This window comes from Triticum dicoccoides, chromosome 4A, assembly GCF_002162155.2.
Source record: "Triticum dicoccoides isolate Atlit2015 ecotype Zavitan chromosome 4A, WEW_v2.0, whole genome shotgun sequence".
NCBI lineage: Eukaryota > Viridiplantae > Streptophyta > Magnoliopsida > Poales > Poaceae > Triticum > Triticum dicoccoides.
This window is the reverse complement of record NC_041386.1, coordinates 220,494,201-220,498,990: the sequence shown is the minus strand read 5'-3', so window position 1 is coordinate 220,498,990 and position 4,790 is coordinate 220,494,201.

Sequence of the window (4,790 nt, the reverse complement as noted above, 5' to 3'; positions counted from 1 at the left end):
GCCGGCCTCATCATTGTGGGCCATGTTTCGCTCTAAATAGGAAAAAGTTTGGTCAAAAAGTTGGTTATTTTCAAGGAACAAGATCTCTAAGTTAACCAAATAACCTAATTCTCGAGGAATGTCGCCAAAAAGTTGGTTATTGTCAAGGAACAATTGAGAGATGTTTGTGATATTGCCTAGGTGTTTTGGGATCAATTGAGAGATGTTTTGTGATATTGCCTAGGTACCCCTGATCTTCTTCCACAAATATTTTCGCTATATCAATCTCCAAAAAAGCATGTGATGCTGAATCAATACTCAATATATATATAGGTGGTGCTCTCTTTATCACATTTTTATTGGAATATGCAACATTAATCTTCTTTTACTTGAATCAGGTGCACATATTTACATTCCTATTTCATGCTTACTTGTTTGGAACTATAGAATCTACCTTGGAATCTGCAAATCTCTTAGAATGTACTAAGAGATGCCAGATTTGTTGGCGGACTCCTATACTTAAGGCATATAAGACCTGGCATTGCCTATGCCGCAAGTGTGGTAGACAGATACATGCTTGATCTTAGGAGTGGACATATGGATGCAGTATAGCCTATTTTGTCGTATCTAAGATGCAGTCCTGGGAAGGGGTTTAATCAGCAATTAGTTGTGTCCAAATCAAAAGCCAAAGTAGAGTATAGAGCTATGTCTCTAGGACTTAGTGAAATATTATGGGTAGAAATCCTCTATCAGAATGAAGGTGCTAGGAAAAGGTCCTTTGAAGGTGTGGTGTAATAATAAATCAGCTATAAGCATAACTAGTAACCCGATCCAACACGACAGAACCAAGTATTTGGAGATAGATCCTTTATTCATTAAGGGGAAGTTCTATGATGGTATAATTCAATTAAATCATGTAATATCGGGGAATCAAGTAGCAGACGGTCTAACTAAGGGTTTTGGAGTCAAGGAACATAATTTAGCTTGTAACAAAAGATGGGAACGATATCTATCTATCACCAATCTTGACTGGGAGTGTTGGGCTGAGCATAACAGGGTGATAATGAAGCATTAGTAGATTGCATCTTACATGTCCAGCTCTACTTTCTCGTGGCTTTTTATCCCACTGATTGGATATATATTGCATGTACACAGAATATCTCAGATAGAGGAATATAGCTAGTTGCCAATAATTGTCAAGGAACAATTTTGGAAATCGACAGATTAAGCACTAAGATACCCCGGCCCATGCATTAGTCGCAAGTACCCCATATGTCCTATTTTTAGCAAAGTCATGCTAAAATTCATGGAAAGTTTAAGCATGACCTTTGCTGAAAATAGGACATATGGAGTACCCGAATTTGCCGGAACGGAAGTTAATCGACATTCCGGCAAACTCAAGGGCCTCTCGGGGTACCGGCAAAATCATTATCCCACCTCTCGAGAAACTTCTCTAACAATGTTGTTGCTAGAGCCGCCAACACTATTTACTTGTGGCATGTTTGCTCGGTTTGTGGTGATCTATATGGACTTCAACTTCGTGACCTATATATACATGAAAACTAAGAACTACACATTTGTATCATCTAGCAACACAAGCTGAACACATACACTGATACACATACACAGACTGAATATGTACCAGGATGATGATACAATGTGAAAAAGGAAAGCAATATGATGATTTTGAGAGTGAATCTCCACGGTTTAGGCTGCTGCATAACTACAAGTTACTAGTTAATTATAGTGTGAAAACTTAGTAGTTCACTATGACACTACAAGCAGAGGACAGTAACATGAGCTTTACATCTCTAACATGCTGCCGCAGTTGCAATACAACTCCAAAACTTAGGCCTTCTTTGGACAAAATGCAGTGAAATTGCACTACCATTAAAATGCACACAGCAGCACTATAACCAAAAAGTTGAGACCTTGTGTGGATAGGATCAGGATGCAGTGAAGAATTTAACCAACACCGGCTAGGCAATAGCTAATGCCTTCTACAGCCTTCTGTTGCACTAGGATTTGACTAAGTAAAGCATGTACCAGCACACTACCCTGTTAAAAAACAGGCTGCTAGTTCATTGTGACACTACAATAAAACTCTAGAACTGAGACCTTGTTGCCTATATAAAATGCAGTGAATTGCACTACCAACGAAATGTACTAGAGCAGCAATATAACTCCAGAATGGGGCGGCAAAAGGACCGTATGCCATGACTTTGCCAACCTTTTCCAGTCAAGTTTGAAGTTTCTGGTGTTCTTTTCTGGTACATGAGCATTATTAACCCGATTTGTCTCATTTGAGATTAATCATACAGATACTAGGATACATGATTGGAAAATATACATGTTTCTGGGGTGCCTCTGACTTCTAGTTGACGCAGCACCACCCTGATGATTCACACCTCCCCTGGTGTAATGTAATACTAACAGTAGAGTGAATTAAGCTGCAGCAATTTTGTGTGATACACCTATCGCAAGTATCTTGAAATTCAACTTGGAACAGCAACATCCATACGTAAAAATCATCATCGCATTGCATTAGTTCAGTAGCACATCTTCAGCTAGTATAACAGTAATAGCTGTGTCTCGCGGCTCGATAACACAGTTAATTTGAAGAGCTGTAATTCCTAGATTATCAGGATTCAGGAGCATGCATACCTCGGTGATGGACCAGTTGATTACCAAGGAGCTCAACAGGATGTGTGTCCTAGTCTGCAGACCCAACCAAGAAAATAGATGAAACAGAGCATCAGGTATGCACGCAGCAAGAAGAGCAGAGAGAGACGCCATGGAGAAGAAGACCGCACCTCGTGGAAGTTCCAGAGGATGCCCCAGGTGACGAAGAGGAGCGACCCGATCTGCGGCAGTGTGGCCGACACCGGCGACCTCACCAGCCCGACCAGCCCGTGGAGGATCTAGCAGGCACATGAAGCAGGATGCAGAGCTCAGAAGTCAGAACTGAACAGATCGAGAGAAAGAAGCAAGATCAAGCGGGTGGTGTACCTCGAGGACAGCGGCGGTTTGCGCGAGCTGGAGCGGCCGCTCGATGGCGGCGTACACGCCCTCGTGCCCCGACCAGAGCAGCGCCTCCACCGCGTAGTAGAGCACATGCGCCCTGCATCCACGCGCGTGCACGAATCAGTCAACAAATCCAGCGATGAACTCGATGCAGCATGGGAAGGGACGAGGGAGGAGCTCACCACAGGGCTGTGGACACCTCGGTTGCCGTGGGGATGGACCAGAGCAGCGGTGGCGACGGCGAGATGGGGTCGGTCGGAGGAAGAAGAAGTAGGCGCCGTCGAGCTTGGGGGCCTCCTCTCCTGGTGGACGCGGGCCTCCTCCTCCTAGTGCTCCGGCGGCGGAGCGGGCGCGGGGGTCGTCGGCGGCAGGGGGAGGGGGATCTGGCGAGGGGGATAACGCGAGATGGAGGGGGATCTGGCGCGGGGGGAGGGGGATCTGGCGAGATAGAGGGGGAAGTTTAGCAATGGCGCACCTCCCAGGGGTGCGCCATAAGTACATCGATAGCAATGGCGCATCTCCTCCCGGTGCGCCATTAGTAACTTTTTTTTATTATTTTTAGTTGCATCTAATATTTTTTTAGAAAATGACAATCAAATTTGAAAACATTTATGAATGTGAAAAAATATCATCAAATTTGTTATTTGAAAATATTTATAAATATGAAAAAATATCATCAAATTTGTTATTTGAAAATATCATCAAATTTGTTATTTGAAAATATTTGAAAAAATATCATAAAAATTGGTATACCAATGGCGCACCTCCTAGGGGTGCGCCATAAGTGCATTGACAGCAATGGCGCACCTTCTCCTGGTGCGCCATTAGTAACTTTTTTATTATTATTTTTAGTTGCATCTAATAATTTTTTAGAAAATGACAATCAAATTTGAAAACATTTATGAATGTGAAAAAATATCATCAAATTTGTTATTTAAAAATATCATCAATATTTTTTTGGATTTTTAGTTGCATTCATTTGTGAATTGGTAAAACATTTATGAATATGAAAAAATATCATCAAATTTGAAATAAATATTGTTACGCCCCGAGACCGTTGTGCCAGGTGTCCTCCAGTTATTCGCCGTTGTTGCCTTGCCATAGCTTGCGTGTCATGCATTGCATATAATGTTATCATGTGCATTGCATTTGCATACATATTTGTCTCATGCATCCGAGCATTTTCCCCGTTGTCCGTTTTGCAATCCGGCGATCCTATGTCACCCGGTGTCCCTTTCTACCTCTTTTCATGTGCGGGTGTTAAACGTTTTCGGATTGTACCGAGACTTGTCATACGGCCTTGGTTCACTACCGGTAGACCGCCTGTCAAGTTTCGTGCCATTTAGACTTCGTTTGATACTCCAACGGTTAACTGAGGGACCGAAAAGGCCTCGTGTGTGTTGCAGCCCAACACCCTTCCAAAGTGGCCCAAAACCCTCCTAAACCCCCTCCATCGTCTCGGTCATTCAATCATGATTGCGTGGCTGAAAACCATGCTCAATTTGGAGTCTCCTAGCTCCCTCTATCTATATATATGTGCTCTCCTCCGAAAATTCCGCGCAGATCAAACCCTAGTCTCCCTCCTCCTCGCGCCACCGGACATGTCCACTCCGCCACCGGACGCGTCCACCCCGCCGCCACATCACTCCAGCCAATCAGCGCCCGCCACCTCAGCAGCGCCGTCGCCTCGCGCCAATCAGGGTGCGACACCTCAGCCGGCCGCCTCCCTCTCTCTCCACCGCGCGCACCGTCGGCCCGCGGGGCCCGAGGCCGGCCCGCGCATCTCC